The sequence below is a fragment of the Oratosquilla oratoria genome, chromosome 10 (assembly GCF_046742065.1).
Source record: "Oratosquilla oratoria isolate Oo_2021 chromosome 10, ASM4674206v1, whole genome shotgun sequence".
Classification (NCBI taxonomy): Eukaryota; Metazoa; Arthropoda; class Malacostraca; order Stomatopoda; family Squillidae; genus Oratosquilla; species Oratosquilla oratoria.
The window spans coordinates 41,908,240-41,933,239 of NC_134786.1; positions in this window are offsets into that span (position 1 = coordinate 41,908,240).

A 25,000-nucleotide genomic window follows, 5' to 3' on the forward strand; every position below is an offset into this window, starting at 1 on the left:
GACTTTAATGCTAAAAATGGGAAGATGGGAGATGAGTCGTGCATTGACAATTTGGAGTAGGTGAAAGAAATGACAGAAGAGAGATGTTAGTCAATTTTGCAGAGAACTACAACATGAGGATAATTAAACCTTTCTTCCAAAAGCATTTGTAGGAATAAAATCTCTTGTTCTCAATCGTGTCTTTCCATTCTTACCATTCATATATATATATATATATATATATATATATATATATATATATATATATATATATATATATATATATATATATATATATATATATATATATATATATACAATATATACATATATAGTATATATATATATACACATGTATGTGCATATATATATATATATATATATATATATATAAGAAATTACAGTATTTTTATAGTTATATATATTTTTTCTTAGCATCCTTAATTTTTCAATTAATTAGTTTTCCTTCTATCGGACTGAAGGAAAACTAATTATTAGAAAATTTGAGAATGCTACGAAGAAATTTAATAACAAGAAGACCGTCGGTTTTAATCCAACATGTATCAACGAAAACTTGCTTCCTTCTTTTATATATATACACACACACACACAGAATATCTTCAATCCCCACTTCTGTAACTCCCATTTACAAATCCCCCAACATGACCCACGAAGGGCTCCACTACCATCCCCCAAACAACTTTGATCCCCCCCCCTCGACTTCCACCTCATCTCCCCCCAACTTTCTCCTTCCCTTGATGCAACCTCCCATTTTTTTCCTTCCTTGGGACAAATTTTTCCTTAATCTCCCAAACTCTCCTCCATCTTTTCGTTTTTCTTTGTCTTCCTCCTTCTCCTCCTTTTCTTCTACGTCCTACTTCTCCTCATCCTCCTCTTTTTCCTCTTTCCTCAACGTCCTCTTTATCATCCTACTCCTCCCCTTTTTCATCTTTCTCTTCTTCCTTTTCCTCTTCCTCCCCCCCTCTTTTAACTCAGGACCATACTCTCCATTCATTTCTTATATATCTTGCAATTATCACCTTGTTTCTTCCTCCCCTCCTTTATCTATTCATCTTTTCTTGTCACTATTCTCCCCTCATGCATTATTCCTTTGTTACTTTTTTTATTTTTTCATTTTTTTTTCGTTCTCTCTTCATTGTCTACTTCCAACACACACTTTCTCCGTTTCTTTTTCTATCTCTTTTTTTTTTCATTTAAATTCTATTTCTCGACAATTTTAAACATTTCCTTACTCCATCTTGTATACTGTATATCTTCTACCTCTTCCACACAGTACATACACCAGTGCTTCTATCCTTGTGGATAATATGACACCAAAGTGGTGGAATCACGTGCATCCGACCTAGATATGGATCAAAAGGTCTCCTGTCGGCATGCTCCGCCTTTGTAATCCTTTGTAGGTGAAGGAGAGATAATAATAGCAAAAACAGATGATAGATAATCATACTAAACAGAGGCAATATAAATTAGTGATCAAGAAGAAAAGAACACAAAATGAAGGAGACTGCAAGACTGGCTTACACTATACAGGTCCATGTATAATCCTCATTTATAGAGTTATCTAATCTTCTCTTTAAAAAAAGAGATTAACAGTAATTATTTAGGAAAAAATGATGTATGGTCTAGTCCTTAGAGGTGTAAATGAAGCCCACCTAGCACATTGCCTGCATATAAAATATGTTGTCAAGAATACATTACTACAACAATACCCTTTTGTACCGACCGGATCGCGCTTTTCCTTTCATTCGGATTGGTGCCAACTGATTTCATGGTTTCCCTGCCCTGCGCATGTGGTTTCCATAAAAAAAAAAAAAAAAAAAAAAAAAAAAAAAAAATATATATATATATATATATATATATATATATATATATATATATATATATATATATATATAAATACATTAAACAAAAGCAAAAAATAAAAAAATTGAGCAAAATAAAGTAAAATAAAAATATCAAAACAAAAAATCACCTGACGGCATATGAAATAATTACTACATTCATTATAACAAATGAACAAATATAAATATAAAAAACACAAAACATTCGATAAAAAAATAAAATAAAAAAGTGAAAAAATATAATGAAATAAAGATCACTAGGGGGCAAGCAAAATGAACACTAAAGTAATTAAAGACAGCGAGTGACCCCGAAGTATTTAAAGGAATTAAACCGAAATCTCCCTTTACGTCATCAACCATCTGACAGATCCAATCTTTCAATCCTTCTATTTTCGCTTCCTTATTTTCTCTCTTACCTTCCTTCTCCGTCAGCTAATCAAGTAGTCTCTGTTCTTTTCTGTCACAAGAAATATGGAGACATATAGAGGGCTTCATTGTGTGCATTACTAGAAAGGTAATGTGCTGGTTTTGTTTATGTGCGTGTTGTCTGAATAGGGCATCAGGCGAACCTGGCAGTGTGCAAACATACCTACTTCTTACGTATGAAGCCCCAGAGATATTGGGATACATGGCTTTAATGTGTGTGGTAAAGAGAAGCTGGTCTGGTTTTGTTTAGGTGTCTGGGGACTGAACAAGGGGCATCAGACGAGCCTGATAGTGCGCAAGCATAAGTGCTATTTACAAATGAAGCCCCAGAGGCATGGAGATACATGTCTTTGATTTAAAGGAAATGTATGCGTGTAGTAGAGAGGTGCTGGGCTGGTTTTATTTAGGTGTGTGTTGTCTGAACAAGACATCAGGCGAACCTGACAAGACTCAAATATACGTATTGCTTATATATATAAACTCAGTACAAGCACACGGGGATTAGGACTCCGGTAAAACACGTGATGTGAGAAAGCTACTACTGAGTAACAGTCTCCTCCCACAGACCATCTTGGTTCTTTCACTTACAAGCTCTTCTTCCCTTCAGAAACGATTATCCTCCTTACCCACATCGTAGTGTCACCCTCGACGACCTGGGACAATGGTTCCGACGTACCTGAAGAAAGAAAAGAAAAAATAATAATATTTGATAAAAAATTATATATATATATATATGTGTGTGTGTGTGTGTGTGTGTGTGTGTGTGTGTGTGTGTGTGTGTGAGAGAGAGAGAGGTAGCCAAAAAGAAAGGCATCAAATTCACTCCTACCCATTCCATCCCCACATACTACACTCCTATTTACACCCTCCCTCCCTTTTATTTTGGCTTCTCCTGGATGACCGGCCATCCCTGCATCTAGCCTACTGCCCTGGGTAAGAAACAATGTAGCAGGACACAGCACATCCACAGCAAGGCAGCTTCATTTAATCGGCGACCCACCCCCCTCTTTTTGTCCCCTCATGCAGAAAAGGAGAAATCGGGGAGAAATCCCTTCGGGCTGCATCAAAATATCATTCATACACCCTCATCCACCCACTCCCATGCATCACTCTATCATCCATACACAACCCTTCTCCACTCACCCCTATCTTCTGTCTTCTCCCTTCCTGCCTCAAAAGACATTCCCCTCTTTCCCAATACCCCTTTTACCCCATCCATCCATCTCATCCTTGGTCGCCCGCTCATGTTCTCTCCTTCCACCTCTGCCTTCCACACTTTTTTTTTTACTAATCTTTCTTCACTCATTCTTTCTATGTGTCCAAACACTATCGCCTAACTCCCTTTCCAACTCCACTCTCATCCTCTTTTCTCACTCTATCTAGCCTAGTAACCTCTATCATTCTTCTCAGGCATTTCATTTCAAACACATTTAAACTCACCTTCTCTTCCTCTCTTATGTTCCATGGTTCTGCCCCATACAGTGCTGTCGGCACAATCTCATACAATCTTCATACAATCTCCTTTTACCATCTATTCACAAATGTCTATTTCTCATTACACTTTTCAATCCCCCAATGCATTTATTTCCTTCTCCACCCCTAATCCTCCCTTTCCCGTCACATTCGCACCCAAGTATCTAAACCCATCCACTTCCTCCAGTCTCTCTCCCTTAATACTCACATCCAATTTACTGCCACATTCTCCCCTTGTACATCTCACCGCCTTACTTTTACCCACATTTATCTTTAACTTCCATCTTTCTCGTACCTTCCCATACTCTGTTACTAACTTCCTTAATCCCTCCTGTGATTCTGCTACAAGAGTAGTGTCGTCAGCAAACAACTAGCTTATTTGCTTATCTCCCTTTTTCTCCATTTTCTTTAACCATCTCCAACAACCGGCGCATTACACTTGCTTTCACCTATCGCACCACCCCATCCATGTATAAATTGAACAGCTAAGGCGTTATAACACATTTACCTCAAACCACTCACTCTCTCCATTTCTAACACAGGTTCTACTATTCTTGTAAAAACTCTTGACTGCTCTTAACAGCTTTCCTCCTATCCCATATATTTGCAATACCCCCACAGTGCCTTCCTGTCTACCCTGTTATAAGAGTTTTCCAAATTCATACAGGTTAAAAAATAATCCATACCTTTCCCTAACGCTTTCACACATATCTCCAAAATCTTATCCATACAAATCCTACCTGTCCTAAATTCACACTTTTCCTCACCAATTACTCATTCTGTCCCTCTTCTAATCCTCTCAATCAAATCCCTCCCATAAGCCTTCCCACCTACACTCAACTAACTTATCCTTCTGAAACTACTACACTCACACTTGTCCCGTTTCACCTTGTAAAGTGGAAATGTGCAGGCATTCCTCCAGTCCTCCGGTACTGTACCCTCTTTTAGACAAACATTAAACAACCTCTCCAGCCAGTCCACAATCACTATACCTCCCTTTTTTAAATACTTCGAATGACGCCCATACAACCCAGGTGCCTTCCCTCCTCTATTAAAGGGACCGTGCGCAGGTATGTTTTAGGAAGCCAACAAAAAGTACTAGTGAAAACAAATACTCCAAAGCTACAAATGACCTAATTAAAAGAACGAGGGCTATGAAGATTCAAAGAGAGACGAAGTGGAGTAGAATTAAATAAGCTTATCAACAAAAGACAGAGATCAAAGAAAAGAAAAACAGATGAAATAGAGAAAAGTAATCGGAAAGGTAAAAGTATTAAAGAGAACGTGCGCAGTCATGCTTTAGGAAGACAACAAATTATATGTTCAAAGATAGAAATGGAGAGATCATTAAATGTAGAGACAGAATGGTAAAAAGAATAGAGGAATTTTACCAAGAGCTTTACTCGTCGAAGACCGTAGTTGGGTCAGTAAATTCATATGTAGACGTTAGTACTGTACCAGTGATTACAAAGGAAGTAGAATTTATTCTAAAAAATATGAAATGAGGAAAAGCACCTGGGGAAGAGGTATATCGATAGATCTTTTGAAAGACGCAGGGAAAGAAGTTCATTTTAAGTTAGCTCAGTAGTACACCCAGTGCTTAAGTCAAGAAAGCGTCCCTAAATGGTTGTGCAATGCTATAGTCATTTTGCTTAATGAAGAAGGAGACCTGAAGGACCTTAGTAACTATCGACCGATTAGCTTGCTATCAAAGGTATATCAAGTATTCTCCAAGATCCTTACAAATAGACTAAGTCTAGTTCTAGATGGAAACCAACCGAAAGAACAGGCAGGCTTTAGAAGTGGATATTCGATTCTAGACCATTTGCAAGTGATGAACCATCTAATCAAGAAAACGACGCTATACAATACATCTCATTGTTTAGCTTTGTAGATTACGAGAAGGCCTTTGACTCGGTAGAACAATTAGCAATATTAAACTCGCTACGCAAGCAGGATGCAAACGAAAAGATCGCACGGGTTCTAGAAAATATCTATGCGAAAGGTACAGCTGTAGTTCGACTACATAAAGATACAGAAAAGATCGAGATCGAGAAAGGAGTACGGCTAGGCGATACAGTTTCACCCAAATTATTTACAGTTTGCTTGGAAGAAATTTTCTGAAGATTGAGTTGGGAAGAGAAATATTTGAATATTAATGGTGAATATTCTAACCACCTAAGATTTGCGGATGACATTATTCTTATTTCAGAAAGAACAGAAGACTTGCAAGATATGCTGACTGATCTGGAAAAGGAAAGTCTCAAAGTAGGTTTAGAAATGAATAAAAGTAACACCAAAGTAATGTTCAACACGAAAGTTCAAAGTAAAGATATTATAATCGATGGAGAGAGTCTTGCAGAAGTTGAAGAGTACAAATGTTTAGGCCAGATGGTGAAAGTGACCAAAGACCATGATAATTGAATAAAAAGACGTACTACAATTGGTTGGAAAATGTTTGGTAAGTATAATAAAATCCTGAGAGGTTCTCTACCTTTATGTTTGAAACGTAACGTTTACTATCAGTTCATTCTGTCAGCAATAATCTACGGGTGTGAGACTTGGAAAATAACGAAGGCGACAGAGACAAAACTAAGGACTGCACAGAGGAGAATGGAGAGATCAATGATGGGAATAACGATGAAAGACCGAAAGAGAGCAAGTTGGGTGAGAGAGCAGACTAGAGTGAAAGATATTGTGGAGGTGGTAAAAGAGAGGAAGTGGAATTGGGTAGATAAGTTGGTGCGAACGACTGATGAGCGATGGAGCAAGTGTATTACTGAGTGGACGCCGCGAGATGGGAAGCGTGGAAGAAGGAAGACCAGATAGAAGGTGGAGAGACGAGATAGAGAAATTTGCAAGAGTGACGTTGCAGATGTTGGCGCGGTCACGTGAATCATGGAATGCTATGAAAGAGGTCTTTGTTAAGTAGTGGATTCAGGATGGCTGATTTGATTATATATATATATATATATATATATATATATGTATATATATATACATATATATATATTTGTGTGTGTGTGTGTGTGTGTGTGTGTGTGTGTGTGTGTGTGTGTGTGTGTGTGTGTGTGTGTATCAAAGATGTTGGTATGGAGACCAACGGAACGGGAAGACTACAGGAGATGATGGATGAGGGCAGGACGATTGTAGGGGAGTGGAGGAGGGGCAAGAATGGTGGGGGTGAAAAGGGGAAGCAGTGTATGGGGAAAACGTCTATACTGGATCCAACTTGAGGAATGAATGGGAGGCGGGGGGAGGTGGGAGGGGAGGGGGAGGGGTGGAGGGGAAGGGCGGTCATTAGAAACTGTTGTGTACACGGAAAGGGCCAGACGCGGGGAGATTATCAAGGAAGACGAAGGGGGAAGAGGGGGAAGAGGAGGAGGAGGAGGAGGAGGAGGAGGAGGAGGAGGAGGGGAAAGAGTAGGACGAAAAGAAACATGAAGAGGACTTGGAAGATGAGAAAGAGAATAGGGACGAGGAGGAAGAGGATGAAGAGGAGAAATTAGATGGGAGATGAATTGAGAGGAGGAAGAGGAGAAAGGAGGCGGGTGAAGAGGAAAAGGATGAGGAGAATGTGGAAGAAAGAGGAAAAGAAGTAGAAAACGAAGAATATGGATGATTACTAAAACAAGGTGAAAGGTCCATGTGGAGGAAAAGGAGGAAGAGGAGGAGGAAGATAAAGCCGTGGAGGTGAAGAAACCACAATGTCCCTTCATATTTTCTCCCAAAAATAAATCAGAGTTTAAAAATTCCCAACAAATAAATCGCAACAACTGACATCCCCATCAAGAAGTGGGCGGAGCCTGAGTGTGCGGAGCTTCGGCGGGTGGATCCTGAGTGGGTGGAGCTTTGTTGGGTGGAGCCTAAGTGGGAGCACCCTCGGTAAGTGGAGCCTAAGTGTGGTTGAGCCTCGGCAGTCGGAGCTTTAGTGGGTGGAACATCGGTAGGCGGAGCTTAAGTGGGTGGAGTCACGGTAGGCGGAGCCTAAGTGGGTGGAGCCTCGGTAGGCGGAGCCTAAGTGGGTGGAGCTTGTGTGTCTAACTTCCGCGAACGAACGCCTTTCCCCTTCCCTTGTCTAAGTGACTCTCTCTGCTGAGTCAGGTTGGAGTTGATGACACAGCGGACACTAGGGGCCGCAATAAATACTAGTTTAGTGCTCCAAGTTTGCAGCAGCCAAGTTGATAGCAAAGTTAAAGAAAGAAAGACAGAGGGGGAGAGGAAGTGTGGGGAGGGAGGGCGGGATGGAAAGAAAGGAGAGAGGACAGGGAGAGGGAAGGGAGAGGAGAGAGTGAGGGTAGAGAGAGGGAGGAGAGTGAGAGTAGGGAGAGGAGAGGGAGGGTGGGAGAGAGAGGGGACAGAGGAGATGGAGAGGGGGAAGAGAGGAGACAGAGAGAGGGGAAAGAGGAGAGAGAGAGGGATGTGAGGATGAGAGAGGAGGGACAGAGGGTAGGCAGAAAGGGGAGAGAAAGAGGGTAAGAAGAAAGGGGAGGGAGAGAGGATAGGAAGAAAGAGGAGGAAGAGAGAGGAGGAAGAGAGGAGAAGGGAGAAAGGAGAGGAAGAGAGGGGAGAGACAGAGAGATGGAGGGGAGGGAAAGGAGAGAGAGGAGAGAGATAAAAAGAGGGGAGAGAGGAAGAGAGGAAAGAGAGGAGAGGCAAAGGAGAAACAGTAAGATAGAGAAAGTGAGTGAGAGATATTGAGTTTGAGGAGGTGGTGACCTGGAGTGGAGTAGTGAGGAGGAGACAAGAGTGGAGTGGAGGGAGAGTGGTAATGGGAGGGGTGATCAAGGACTTATTTAATGAAAAAAAAAATATATATATATATATATATATATATATATATATATATATATATATATATATATATATACACAAATTTCCGTCAAGATGAAAGAGCGATATGCTAAAAGAACAAAGCTCAAGTAGAGCACAGTTGGTGTCCTCGCTGTTCCCAGTTCGAATCTGTCCCTCGGACTCTGTGTACACACACACGTGCGCACACACACACACACACACACACACACACACACACACACTCGCAAGCTCCTACCCTGGCCTCAATGTGAACAGTCAGTCCACATGTGTAAGCCGCCAGATGATTTTAATCCTCTTACGCGAACATCCTCATCCTCCTCCTCTTATATAATACGAAGTTTACTTACATAGCGGTTGACATATAAGACTGACAGCTGACAGACATGTCAGCGTCTTTCAGTCAGGTGACCGTCAAGCTGATGCACCACGTGACGTAACATCACGCTACAAGTGTGACGTCATGACGCTACAAGTGTGACGTAACATAACGCTCCAAGTGTGACGTCACGGCACTAAAAATGTGACGTCACGACGCTACAAAATGTAACGTCAAGACGCTACAAGTGACGCAACGTAACGCTGCAAGCGTGACGCAACATAATGCTACAAGTGTGACGTCATAACGCTACGTTTAATGATTACAATATAATAAGGTTTTATATTAGTGTTAGTGGTGATGATAGCACAGGGGTTAGTGTGTGTGTGTGTGTGTGTGTGTGTGTGTGTGTGTGTGTGTGTGTGTGTGTGTGTGTGTGTGTGTGTGTGTTTGTGAGTGTGTACTTACGTTATATATAAATATTTGTACAAGTGCCTTTTTTACATATTTTTTATAACTTTCTTACTAATTAGAATAAAAAAACACAACCCAGTAATTGCACCAACAAGAAAGCAACAAGAGCATATAATAAAAAAAAAGACAAATTCAAAACATGAAGTGACTAATTAGGACACAAACGTCAAGAAGTTTAGGGAGGACTAAAAAGAATACAAATAAAACAAAACAAAAATAAAAACTGTAAATAACACGACAAATAAAAATACAAGTTTAAAACCACCTAGTTATTTCCCGATTGTCAAATATATATATATATATATATATATATATATATATATATATATATATATAAATACACGCACACATATATTAATGGATGCACGAAAGAACAAGCGGACATACAAAGTACAGTGCAGCAACACACACACACACACACACACACACACACACACACATACGCACAAAGCCACATAAAGGCACACACACACATATACGCACGTACAGAGCCACATAAAGACACACACACATATACAAAACTCGTGGCGCAGTTGGTAGAGTTCCCGGCTGACACTACGGAGGTCCGGTTTCGAATCCCGCACAGGTCTGAAATAATTTCAGTATCGCTGCGCTGCGGGTTGTTGGGGGTGTGTCTGCGTGTAAGGTCAGAGCATTACCCATAGATCCGTCATATACGAGCTCTGAGCTCTCCTCCGGGAGGGAAATAGCTGTCGATCACAAGTCCAACACGTGATCTAAAGACCATAGTGAATCACACGCACACACACAAAGACACACACACACACACACACACACATACACACACACACGCACAATCACACACACACACACATACACACACACACGCACAATCACACACAAATATATAAGGACTTAATACCGATGAACTTTTATTGGATCGTCTTCCAGCTTGAAAAGGGCTTCCAGGCATCTCTAAAGGAGGAAGGAAGAGGTGGAGAGAAAGAGGAGGGAGGACAGGGAGAAGGAGATTGAAGAGGAGGGATGAGGGGAAATGAACGAAGGAAAAGGAGCACTAGGAGGATTAGGAAGGGTACAGAAAGAGAAGGAATGGAGGAGGAATGGAGGAGGAAGAGGAGGAGGAGAGGTGGATGAGGAAGAGGACTAAAAAGAGGAAAATGATGGAAAAGCTCAGGAAGACTTAGAATCTTAGATAAAGACCACGAAGGCGAAAACGATGAAAAAAAAAGAAAAAGACAAAGATGACGAAGATCAAAGAGACGAAGAAGACAAAGTAGAAAACAAAGAAAACTTAAAAGACGAACAAGTGAAAGAAAGAAGAAAAAAAAAGCGACCAACCGCTTACCCACCACAACAAGCAAACCCCCCCCAATCCCCCCTCCCCCCTACCTCATGAGAGGGAAGACCCAAGACCTATTTACTTAGTTAACATTAACATCAAAGACCCCCGGTTATTTACCCGGGGGAAATAATAACATCAAACGAAATCACGCGCCAACGGGATTCCCAAACGCTTAAATGTATGGACGAGGAGGAGGAAAAGAAAGACGAGGAGGAGGAGGAGGAGGAGGAGGAGGAGGAGGAGGAGAAGGAGGAGCAGAAGGAGAAAGAGAAGGAGAAGGAGGACGAGAAGAAGGTAGATGGGGAGGAAGAGCAAAAGGAAGTGAAGAGAAGAGGAGGAGGAGGAGGAGGAGGAGGAGGATAGTCAAACAAATCCTGGCCCAAACCTCAGCAAAGACATACCCAGCCGTAAACGGAATGGTTACCGCCACAGGGGTAAGGGGGGGGGAGGGGGGAAGGAAGGGAGGGAGAATGGGAGGAGGAAGAAAGGGAAGAGGCGACAGGGGACGGGATGGGAAGAGGAGGGGAGAGGGGAGGAAAAGGAGAGAGGAGGGAGACGACAGGGGAGAGGAAGGAAAGAAGGAAGGAAATAAGGAAGAAGGAAGAGGAGGAGGAAGAAAAGGAAGAAGAGGAGGAGGTGGAGGAGGAGGAGTAGGAGGAGGGGGAGGAGGGGAGAAGGAGGAAGAGGACGAGGAGGAAGAGAAGGAGGCGGGACAGTAAAATTTAAGTGATCAGCATAAAATATTATGAGAGACTCTGGTCCATAGAGGTGTCACTACAGTTTCACTACATGACGACTGCATAAAACATATGGAGTTATTACCCTATAAGGCAAAGTTCAAGAGAGAATAGAAATGAGAAAAAAGAAAAGACGTGAAAGATGATGATGATGATGATAATTAATATAATAATAGAATATAATAAAAACAGCATATATGATAATAACAATAATAACAGTAATAATAATGATGATAATAATAATAATAATAATAATAATAGCAACATACGTAAAAATAACAATAACATTAATTAGTCCCTGATGCATCCCAAAACCAAGATGAACTGTACTGTACCTAGATAACGCATTAGTTTCTCAGCCAAAGTTGGGACTACTAATTACCATATGTACATACTTTGTATAGGTATAGTATATGTATATACACACAAATTATATACATACATATGCACATATGCACACACACACACATGACTCCATGGGACAATGGTTAGAGTTCACGCCCGCCACTACGGCGGTCCGGGTTCGAATCCCGCCCAGGTCTGAAATTATTTCAGTATCGGTGATCTGGGAGTCGTTATTCCAACTCACGTAGGCGGGGAGTTGAGGGTGTGTGTGCGTGTAAGGGCACAGCATTACCCATAGATCGGTCATATATGAGCTCTGATCTCTCTTCCGGGAGTGAAAAGGCTGACAATCATGAGCACAACGCGTGATCCAAAACCATGGTAAAAATACACACATACACACACACACACACACACACACACATGACTCCATGGGACAATGGTTAGAGTTCACGCCCGCCACTACGGCGGTCCGGGTTCGAATCCCGAACAGGCCTGAATTTATTTCAGTATCGGTGATCTGGGAGTCGTTATTCCAACTCTCGTAGGCGGGGAGTTGAGGGTGTGTGTGCGTGTAAGGGCACAGCATTACCCATAGATCGGTCATATATGAGCTCTGATCTCTCTTTCGGGAGTGAAATAGCTGACGATCACGAACACAACGCGTGATCCAAGACCATGGTAAAACACACACACACACATACACACACACACACACACACACACACACACACACATATATATATATATATATATATATATATATATATATATATATTATAAAGAGACAGAAGTTTGCAGGAGTAACACGGCAGTTGGCACTGCCGTGGAACCCAGTGATGAGTTTGGGGGAGACATTCGCCTTGGGGGGGTGGTCTTCAAATGTCTGACTTTCTTTGTACTTGAAATAAATAAATAAATACAATGAATAGAGACAAATAAAAAGAATACATGAAAAATTTTCAATTTTGACAATAAATTGGGAAAATACATTCGAATTTCTCAAAAATAAACCTCGAAAAAATGACACCAATAAATTGCAAGTTAAGAGGTGGCAACCTCGAGGCAAATGTGGCAAACAAATGACGAAAACGAGGAAGAAGAAAACGAAGAAAAGGAAAAATAGAACGCGAAGTGAAAGAAGAAGAAATAGAAAGAAACGAATAATATAAAAATATAAGAATAAAGGAGACTGGGTTTATTAGTATTTTTTCTGGGGGGGGGTTTGAAAATTCACGTTGGGCACACGAAATTCTAGCAGTTAGGTTATTGTATATTTCATCTCGACCTGACTCAATTACTGAGCTCCGGCTGACCTTATACGTGATCTCCCTTACCTTCCCCCGTGCCATGACCTAAGTATAGACATCTGATCTTGCTAATGACTCCCTGTCCATTTCATCTAGACCACTGACCCCGTTATTGACTTCTAGCCTGACCTCGTATGTGATTTCACTTGAAGATTCCCTAACATCCCCCCGTGACATGACCTAGGTCTAGACCCCTGACCTTGTTAAAGATCTCCGGGCTGACCACGTTACTGACCTCACTGTCATGACTCAAGACAGGTTTACAGCCAACCTGGATCGGTTCCAAACTGTCCCAAGTATCTTCTCAGCTTTTCAAAATTGACCCTTCTGAAGTCAAGTATTGACATGTTATTTTTACTATGAAAATTTTCCAATTTATTGCTAAATCTTATTTCTTGATCGCTAGAATATAGTCGATCACACACTTGTACGTTTCTTATTAAATCCTCATTAACAGATGAAAGACAAAGAGGAAGAAAACGAAAAAAATGAAGAGGAAGAACGAGGAAGTAGAAGAAAAAAATGAAAAAGAAGAAAACGAAAAAAAAAATTAAAAAGAGGAAGGTGAAAAAGAAGAAAACGAAGAAGAAAAAGAAGAAAACCTGGAAGATGAAGAACAGGAAGACGAAGAAAGATGGAAGAAGAAAAAAGTTAATAAGAAAAAAAAGAACAAGATGAAGAAGAAAAAGGAGAAGAAAACGATGAGGAAGAAAAAGGAGACGAAAACCAAGAAGAAGAAAACGAAGAAGAACCCGAAGAGTAAGGAGAAAACGAAAAAGAAGAAAACCTCCCTGACGAAAGTGTCACCTCCTCTGACCCTCCCACCGCCGTCGTCACCTCTGCCGCCGCCGCCGCCGCCGCCGCCTCCGCCGCGCCCTCATTGGCACTCCCTTGGCACAGGGCCAACCAACCCCTCTCTCTCTCTCTCTCTCTCTGGCTCGAGAGGCACTTCCTCCGTTGCTCATATCTTTTTAGTTCAGAGGAGTACTCAAGTCTGGCAGGCACTCCCCCCTACTCCCACTCCTCATACGTCCCCCTTCCTTCTCTCTCCTCTCCCTCTCCTCCCCCCCTTCTCCCCTACCCCCATTCACAATAGTCTTTCATCAACATTCCAGTAATCTCACTGTTACTAGAAATGTTAAGGACGATATCCTATATTCTATCTAGACAATAAAGTGGAGTACTTTGTCCTGGTAGACACTCCCTCTCCCAATCCCCATTCCCCTCCTCCCCCTCCACACCCTCCACCACCACCATTTACAATAGAAAATTATCAAATGCATTCTAGTTATCTCATGTATAATAAAAAGGGTCAGGTTGATATGACATTATAGAAAACTGTCTAGACCATTTTTATACAAAGACCACGTGACAATCCAGAAGGTGAGGAGCATACGCCAGGAGGCGCTGAGTAACTGCGGCCGAAGTCATCACCACTGTCCTATTACGCGCTTAAGAGAACAGTCACTGCGGGGAATCGGAAAATGATGTGGGATTCGAACCCAACTGATGTATTGACAATATCGTCACTTATATACTGACCAATGGGAAAGGTTCTTCTGTTAGATTCTAAACTTTTCTTGATTATATCCTTACTTAGAATGAAACACTTCAGGAAAGTTTAAATCTAGTTTAATGTCACTCTTTACTGGGTATATCTTTTAGTATTTGAAAGAAAAATAAATATTTGTAATCTATATAAGTCCTTTCGTACCTGGTGGTCCTTTCCCTGGCTACCGCCAGGTGATTTTATTCATCCCTGTAGCACTCACCCTTCCCGCCTTGCAAGAGGGTTAAATGGGTTAGGTACGATTGGTCTAATGACCACTGGTCCGGTTGGTCCAATATTGGTCCGATAGCACCGCGTCCAATAGATACAATTAGTCTAACAAAGAGACTGGTCTAATGGTACTAAATGGTACCTAACCGAATGGTACTGAATGGCACTTAACCGAACCAAACCCTAAGACCAATTGGTCTTTTAGACAAATAAAATTTAGACTAGATGTCTTTAGACTAATTGGTCTATTAGATCAATTAACATTGGGCCAGTCACCGAACCTAACCTAACCAAACCCTAAGACCAATTGGTCTTTAAGACAAATAAAATTTAGACTAGATTTCTTTAGACTAATTGGGTTATTAGATCAATTAACATTGGACCAGTCGTTATTAGACCAACTGACACTGAACCAATCGTCTGGGACCCAAGAAATTATCCCCGTGTTTGGAGTAAGTTTATGCGACATTTTCTTACCGAATAAGCTTAGAATAAATGACAATTCTTTTCGATATAAGCAACAGCATTTCCCTAATATATATCTTTACTGTCATCTTCATCCTTTACCCTCCATATACTAAAATGAATCAGGTGTCTGACTGGAAATCTGTCAGGAATCATTACCCTGTCAGTACCTCGTTAATTAAGGGGCTAATTTACAATGATTACAAAGGCGGAGCATGCCGATAGGAGACCTTTTGGTCCATAACTAGGTCGGATGCGAAAAAATTATAATAATAAATAAAAATATATAATATAAATAATAATAAATTAAATAAATGCACAGGTATAGTTGAATAATGAACAAGCAGGTAAATAGTAAATAATAAGATAACTAATAATGAATGAAAATAAAGCAAATAATAATAAACATACAATAACAAATAAACAAATAATAAAAAATAAATGGCAGTCATTACAGCATCTTGCTTAGATGTTTATCTAAACGAATCTTAAAGCTTCGAACTGAACTACATTGCACTGCCTCTGCCTTAAGTTTATATTAACTACACGGTTGGAGAAGATTATGCTACTGACTGGACGCCGGGAGATGCTAAGCGTGAAATTGGTGGACCAGAAACAAGGTGGAAAGACGACCCAGAGAATTTCGCAGGAGCGACGTGGCAGATGTTGAAATCATCGCGCGACTCGTGGAAGATGTTTGGGGAGGCCTTTGTTTAATAGTGGACTTCCTAAGGATGGATGAGTCGGGAGTTTACCTGGGAGCTCGTCGGGGGGGGAGGAAGATTATCAGGAATCAGGACTGGAGAATGGTATGTGCGACTATGTGCTTTTAAGGTCTTTGATCCCCAGTGACTGGTTACGTTTTAATGATTGGTCAGACTTTTTAGTTAAAATGTTTTTGTTCTTCAAACTAATCACCAATTCAGTGATTGTGCATTCCTGCCACTTTTATTGGTTCCGAGTTAAACACGGATCGTAAAAAATTGTAAGCCTCCTCTATCTATCTATCTATCTATATATATATATATAATATATGTGCGAAAAAATCACCTTTACTTTCATTTTCCAAGTGGTTTTATTACACACACACACACACACACACACACACACACACACATATATATATATATATATATATATATATATATATATATATATATATATATATATATATACTTAATTCAAAAACAGTCAAAGTGGCGGGGATGCCCCTTTGTTTCCGGACGCTTCATATATATATATATATATATATATATATATATATATATATATATATATATATATATATATATATATATATATATATGGATAGTAAAAGCATATTTCTATTGATAGATGTGGCTTGCTAGTTCCAATCGTGATTCAACATTGACCTTCCATTTTCCTTAGCCGTCCAAGCACTGGAGGCAAAGATGACAACCTTGGACCGCAGCTCAGCGCCTCTTGGCGTGACCTCTCAGCTTCGTTCGCATTATGCCAAGGACTCGCTTTCCTGGAAGCCACCAAGAATGTTCCAGCTTCCAGAGACGCGTTCCATGAGCTGGGAGCCTTTTCCAGCCACCTCCACCCCCTCCCACCGCCTCCCTCCACCCGTATGAAAACCCCAACAATCAAATTTGCTTGACAATATCCTTGGGGCGTTGCCCCCCCCCCAAATGAAAAACATTTGTTCTCTTGCCTTCTCACGATACATTTGTGGTGTGAGCCCTTATAGTCGTCTTCTTCCTCCTCCTCTTCTTCATTTTCTTCCTCCAACTCCACATCTTCATTCTCTTCCTCATCATCCTCTTCCTTTCCTCGTCTCTCTTTCTCCTCCTCCTTTCTATTCTCTACACCCCATTTTTTCCTTATCCTGTCTCCCTCCTCCTCATTCTTCTTGTCTTCGTCTTTCCTTTCTCCTACTTCTCCACTCTCATCTCCCCTTTGTGCGCCTCTTTTTTCTTTTCCTCTCCATATCCTATCCGTCCTTTCCTTCCTCTCTTCCACGATTTCTGAACCTTCATTCCTTAATCTTTGGTTCTCTTCCTTATTCAGCAGATAAATTCCTACGTTATCTTCTCTCTTATCTTCCTTGCTCTCTATCTTTATTTACTTCTTTTGTAAGATTTTTAAAAGTTTTATTTCTTCACCTTCATCTCCTCGTACCGCTCCTTTTCTTCTTCCGCGTTTTCTTCCTTCGTCTCCTCTTTCTCCTTCGTCTTCGTCACCCCATTTTTCGAATTTTACACATTTTCCTTCTCCATCCTTCCCTTCGCTTCGTAGCACATTCTCTGCCATTTTTCATGTTTTCTTACTCTATTTCCTCCTCTTTTTACTCGTTTCTTGCCCTCTTCCTCCTCCTCCTCCTCTCATTTTCTTAACGTCAACCCATTGTCCTCAGCCTAATCTTCCTCCTCCTCCTCCTCTCTTCCTCCTCCTCCTCCTCCTCTCGGCTCTTCTCAACACAACAACAAACTTATCATCGCTTAGCTGTACATGACTTTTATCTCTCACTACCTCATTCAAACTCAGCTCGTTTTCTCCCGACGCTCTCCCATTTCTCTTTTATCTCCATTCTTTTCTCCTTTCTCTTTCTCTCTCTCCCATTTCCACTTCGCCCTCTTCGCGTTCCCAGTCGATTATCTCTCGCTTTCTCCATTTATATATCTCTCTTATCTCTTTCTCCCTCGTTCGACTTCTCTCTCGTTTTCACGCCTTTATTCGATCTTTTATTTCTCTGGTGCATCTTTTCGCTTTTCATCTTTATATGTTTTTATCTCTTTTATCTCACTGTTTCTCTCAATGTATCTCTTGCATATTCTCTATTATCTCTCGTATTCTAAATCATCTTTCCACTGTGTATCTTATCTAGCTCTCTCTCTCCTTTTTATCATTGTTATCTCAACTCTGTCATCTTGAAAGCAATGATCTCTCAAGACTCCACACCAAGAGTTCAATTGATCCCTCCTCCTTCTCCTCCCACTCTTCCTCCTCCTACTCCTTCTACTTTTTCCTCCTCCAACACTTCCTCCTGTTTCTCCTTTTGAAACCCACCCAATAAAAAACTCCTCCACAACAGAACTAATACACGATGCCTCTTCTAAACTAATATATGTAATACTTAGAATCCCCATACATTCACATATACCCCAACAGACTCCATCAACTATCATTCTACTCTCTCTCTCTCTCTCTCTCTCTCTTTCTCTCTCTCTAAGGCATTTACTTTTACTCCCGTGCTTCTCTCTGCCCAATACACATTAACCAGCACATTTATTCCTACTTAGCTATACGTGACTTTTATTACATACTGTAAATCCTCCTCCTCCTCCTCCTCTTCTTCCTTCGCCTCAGTCTCTCCACCCGATTCCTCCTATTTCTCAGCCTCTTCCTCATCCTTCTCCTTATCTTCTTCCTCTTCCCGTTCATCAACATTATCCTCTTTCTCCTCTTCTTATTCCTCCTTCGCCTTTTCTTTGTCTTCTATCTAATCCTTTGTCTATTCATCTCTTCTTCCTCCGTTTCTTCACCTTTCTTTTCCTCTTCTTGCTCCCTACCCTTTCCTTTACGCTCCACCCATTCCTTCTCCTCTTCCTCCTCCTCCCTACACCTTTTCTTAAATTTCTTTGGATTCTATAAGTACCCAAAGGCTACTCTTCCCAACAGGAGGAGGAGGAGGAGGAGGAGGAGGAGGAGGAGGGGAGGAGGAGGAGGAGGAGGAGGAGGAGGAGGAGGAGGAGAACCCGAAGAAGAACTCGGAGAAGACGAACCCGAGGAAAAAAAAAACGGGAAAAATTATATATATATATATATATATATATATATATATATATATATATAGTGTGTGTGTGTGTGTCTGTGTGTCTGTGTGTGTATTATATACATATATATATTATCTATATACACACGTATACATACATATATATATATATTTATATATATACACGTATACACACACACACACACACACACACATATATATATATATATATATATATATACACACACACGTATACATATATATATATATATATATATATGCACACACACACATATATATATATATATATATATATATATATATATATTACACATCAGTTTTTATTATTATTACTATTTATCATTATCATAATTATTATCATTATTATTCTGTTTCTTCTTGAGGACCAAAACTCCATTTGTTCGTACTTGTTTTTTATATCACAATCGTCCCCCCCCCCCAATAAACATTTCTGGACTCTGTCATCTCTTTCTCTTTTCCAATAAAAACATCCCTTTCCCCTACCCTCCCCGCTCTCTCCAAACCCCACCTCTCCCCAACTACGCCCCAAGAACGTTCTGACGTTTATTCTCTATTCCTCCTCCTCCTCCTCCTCCTTCTCGTCTCATTCTTCCTTCCTTTTCTTTATTTTTCTTTTGTTTGGTCCTTAGAAAATCTAAGAGCCTCTAGGAAATCCTAGAAAATTGACTAGGAAATACTCAAACCTGAATGAAATCCTCGGAAGGAAATCTTCTCTCTTACAAGGGTCTAGCCTCTTCATCTCTACTCCTCCTCCTTTCCCTTTTCCTTTTCCTCCTAATTCTTTTTCTCCCTATTTCTTCTCCACCTATCCCTTTCCCTCATTCTCATTCTCTTCCTCCTTCCTCTCTTCCTCCTCCTCCTCATGCTCTTCCCTCTCCTCTCCACCTCCTCTTTGTCTTCTTCCTTCTCCTTTTCCTCCAATCCTCTCCTCCTCTTTCTCCTATTCCTCCACCTTCTCATTCACCTCCACTTCTCATCCTACTCCTTCTCCTCTTCCTCTTTCTTCTTCTCACCTCCCCTTCTCCTCCTCCTCCTCCTCCTCCTGCTCTTTAACGATTCTTCAACGACCGGCGGCAGCAGCAGCAGCCAAATGACACTTTATTCAGCCGAGGTCAACCAACGGAAGGAGTTAAGGCTCTGGCACTGCCACGTCGCGCAGTACCGGGATCGTTCCCCAATGACGATTTCGTCTACAGGATACCTCATCCTCCACTTTTTAATTTCCTTATTAGTTTACTTATTATATATTTGTAATATTTTCATCTTCACGCTTTGTTGGCCCCAAAATGCATTTTCCTGTGCTTTTTGCCCCAACAGTGGCAATCTCCCTCTCCCTCATCCCGATACCTCACTCTCACACTCTCATAGGATTCCTTCATCCTCCCCGCCCCCCTATCAAGTTATATTGGAATCCATACAATGACTTCCAAGACTCTTAGTTTTTCTTTATACATAAACCCTCCATTTCCTTTCTTCCGTGCATATGGTAAGAGAGGACTGGAGAGAGGAGGACAGGGAAGGTGAGGGGAAGAAAGGGGGAGGAAGAGAAGGATCATGGAGGAAAGAGTAAGATATGGGGGGAAAGGAGAGTAGAGGGGAGAAAGGAAATTGGAGAGAGATGGGAGAAAAGGGGAGAAGGAGAAAGGGGAGAAGCGGGAAAGGAGAGGAGAGGGGGAAGGGAGAAGGTAAAAGAGAGGAGAGGGGAGAGAGGAAATGGGAGAGAGAGGGGAGAAGAGGGGAGAAGTAGGAAAGGAGAGGAGAGGGGGGAAGGGAGAAGGGGAAAAAGGGGCGACGTTGGGGGCGAGTATGACATATGTTGTAACATATCTGTTGACAAGGGGCTCATTGGCTCAACAAGCCGCCTCTCTGCCACGGATATGAATAAAATCTCCTGGCGCCAGTCACAACAGAATGAAAATTGAGCCCAATAAAGGGAGGAGAGTCTCGGAGACGAATGTAATAGGTTGACGACAGCCATGAAGAACATAAAGTGCCATCCGCTACGGAAGGGATAACAGCGTGTGTACATGTATGTATATATATGTATGTATATATATATATATATATATATATATATATATATATATATATATATATATATATATTTATATAGATATATATATATATTTATATATATATATATATATATATATATATATATATATATATAATATCATATGAGACTTATTAACACACTGTCAGAGAACGAGATAAGATGGACAAAAAACAGAAAATCTGTATCCATCTTATCTCATTCTCCGACACTGGGTTAATAAGTCTCATTTTACAAATGTGCCACTACATTTTATCTTCACACACACACACACACACACACACATATATATATATATATATATATATATATATATATATATATATATATACGTACACGTTTACATTACACGTATATATGTACATTAATCCCATTTGATGACCACTGGAATAGCTTATTTCCCGTTCTGGAAGAGGGGGGGGGGGAGAGGAGGAAGGAGCAATAGGAAACATTTCCGATATGAATAGTAATAATCATAATGGAGGCCGGTGACATAACAGCCCATTATGTGCGTGTGTGTGTGTATGTATATGTGTGTATATATATATATATATATATATATATATATATATACATATATATATATATGTGTGTAATCATATAAAGGAGGCCTTTTTTCAGCAGTGGTTTCGGGATGGCTGATTTGATTTGAATCATAAGTGATAGGGGTGATGAGAGAGTATTGAGATGGTTTGGACACATGGAAAGAAAGATTAGTAAAAGAGGTGTAAAAGACAGAGGTGGAGGGAGTGAATTTAAGGGGATGACCGAGTATGAGAAGGATAGATGGGGTGAAGGGGGCTCTGAGGAGGGGAATGTCTGTAGAGCAAGGGAAGGAGAAGGCAGGAGATATGGATGAGTTGAGAGTAGCTGTGTATAGATCATACTTTTATGCAAGGAATGGAAGGGCGTGGGATGAGGAGGTGGTGGGTGCCTATGCGTGAATGATATTTTGATGCAACACGGAGGGATTTCACCCCGTCTTCTCTTTCTCTGCATGAGGGGACGGAGACGGGGAAGGGGGTGCTCGCCGATTAAGTAAAGCGACCTTGCTGTGGATGTATTGTGTCTTGATGCATTGCTTCTGATCCTGGGCAATAAGCGGGATACAGGGATCACCCACCATCCACGAGGAGTTGAGATGAGAGGAAGGAAAGGGTGGTGGAGGGGAATTGAATGGGCGGGAGTAGGTCCGTGCCTTCCACTTTGCTACATCCATTATCAGGGGGAAAAAGCCGTTGATATATATATATATATATATATATATATATATATATATATATATATATATATATATATATATATATATATATATATATAATTAAACGGTGTTGACAGAATAAGGAAAGAAATTAGACAGACTAATACTATTAAATCTTCAAAGTGATCATAAACTACAATAAACATTAATCAATCAATCAACCAAACATACTCGATCAAAACCGCGTCTATTTGGTTTTCCCACTCCCACTCACCTCTCCCATTACTCCATTACTCCTCGTTACTCCCTATCCCCTACACCTCTCCCTACTCACCATTCCCCTTACTCCACATTCTTAACTCCCTCTTCCTCCCCACCCACTCTTCCCCTATTACTCCTTCACCCTACTCCTTACTCCTCCCCAACTCTCCACTTCTCCCCCTACTCTCCAATCCTACCCCCTTCTTCCTATCCCCCTACTTCCCACCCACTCCTCCCTCCTTTTCACTCCTACTCCCATACTCCCTGTTCCACTCCCATACTCTCTACTCATCTCCCCCTACTCGCTACTCCTCACTCCTCTCTCCCTACTCCCCACTTTTCTCCTCCTACTCTTACTCCTCTCCACTACACCACCCTACTCCCCAGTCCTCCCCTTAATCCCCACTCCACCACCCTTCTTCTCAGTCCTCCCCCTACTCACCATTCAACCACCCTACTCCACCTAACCCCCAGTTCTCCCCCTATCCCCATTCCTTCCCACTCCCCCCCCCCACTCGAGGCTCCATATTCCCCAACCTCGTCTCGACCTTCCTCCTCCGCAGGGAACCCAGGCCGATCTTCCTCGTAAGGCGCGAGCGATCAAAGGCAGCGCCCATAAACTAAGGCGACCTGAAAGAGTTATTAGCCAATAATAACTCGCCGTCATCGCATCCAGCCAATAGGAGCGCGCCTTAAGTGTGACATTAACCAATAGGAAGACAGCAGGCATGAAAGAATGACAAGCCAATGGGGAGGCTATCTTGGAACGGTCCATCGCAGGAGTCTCCACTTGTCTCAGCTTCGCTCTCATCCAAAACCGGTTCTTAATTTCTTAAAGAATAATTCGAAAATGAGTAAAATCGTAGGGTATCCGTCAGCTGCTACTCGTTTTCGGTACATGGGTCTTGTTGGAAACATCTTTGGGTCCCTAAAAGGTGGAATCTCAACCCTTGGTGAGGGTCCTGGATCTTGAAGTCCCTGGAACTCTTGGGGGTCCTGGAACCTTAATGTAAAAAATTCCTGGAATCCTGAGGGAGGGACCTGAAACCCTAGAAAAGCCCTGGAACCCTTTGAGGGCTCTTGAACCAGAGGGAAGCCATGGATCCTTCAAGGGCCTTGAATCTTGATGGCCCTGGAATCTTAGGGTGTTCTAGAACCCTGGGTGAGTGACCTAGAACTTTAGGGTAGAGGATTCCTTGAACCCTGGGGTAGGCCCCTGAAGCCCCTGGGGTACCTGCTAAAGGTCAACACCATCACATTTTTTTTTTTTTTTTTTTTTTGCTCTTGTTACATGAAGAACAACTAATCCTGCTTATCCAAGATTCAACAAGAGAGTCACCAACATTGAATCACATCACATGTCTAAGCGACAACTTGTAACAACATCACTCAATAATCCTACCAATCCTTGTTTACAGACTGACGCCTGATTGGCTCTATCACTGTATTAAAAACACAAGTCCGAAAACACACACACATATTTTATATATATATATATATATATATATATATATATATATATCACACGGAGAACACACAGTCGTAGTGAAAGAAAACTTGGGAGAACGTATGACTTTTATATTTCGGCTACCGTCTGTAGCTCTCTTCATGAAAGTACAAGAATGTCGAAGTGGTAAGACATATATACTCCTCTGACATAAGGAGGGGAATGTAACAGGAACATGGACAATTTAATAGATGGGTCAAATGACTTCACTCAAGGAAAAGTCACGGTCTTAAGCGTTGAGTTGGGCGGGGGGGGGGGTCAGAGGGGCGATAATTACTGACCAAGCGGCTCACCACTAACCGTGACATAATGTCCGAAGACCACTGTCCTTTGGATATGTTAAAACTGGACATTCTTCGATTAAGGACGACTCAACTATTTTCCTCCCGAAACCAAAACTGAATTTGAACACTAGTTTGGCCTTATCCCAGTCAATCAGGTGGTTTTCATGATTCACATTGTAGAATACAGCCGAACGTTCTTGGGTATACTTGATGGCTCTCTTATGTTTGGCCAATCTAGTCTTCAAGTCCAACCAGTTTGGCCTAGGTACACCAGGCCAAAATCTGGTGTGATTTACAAATGTGTTACTACATTTTCCTCGTCATACAATAGGCTATATATATATATATATATATTTATATATATATATATATATATATATATATATATATATATATGCTTTATTTATATACCAAGAGGATTTTCCACCTTATAATGGAGGTAGCCAAGTCAAAAGCACGTACCTATTCCTTCCCATTCCACTCCTATCGACGAACCTTTCCTCACTCTCATTTTAGCTCCTCGTGGATGACGGGCTATCCCTGTACCCTGCCCAGTGCTCTGGGTAAGAAGCAATGTAGCAAGACACAGTACATTCACAGCAAGACC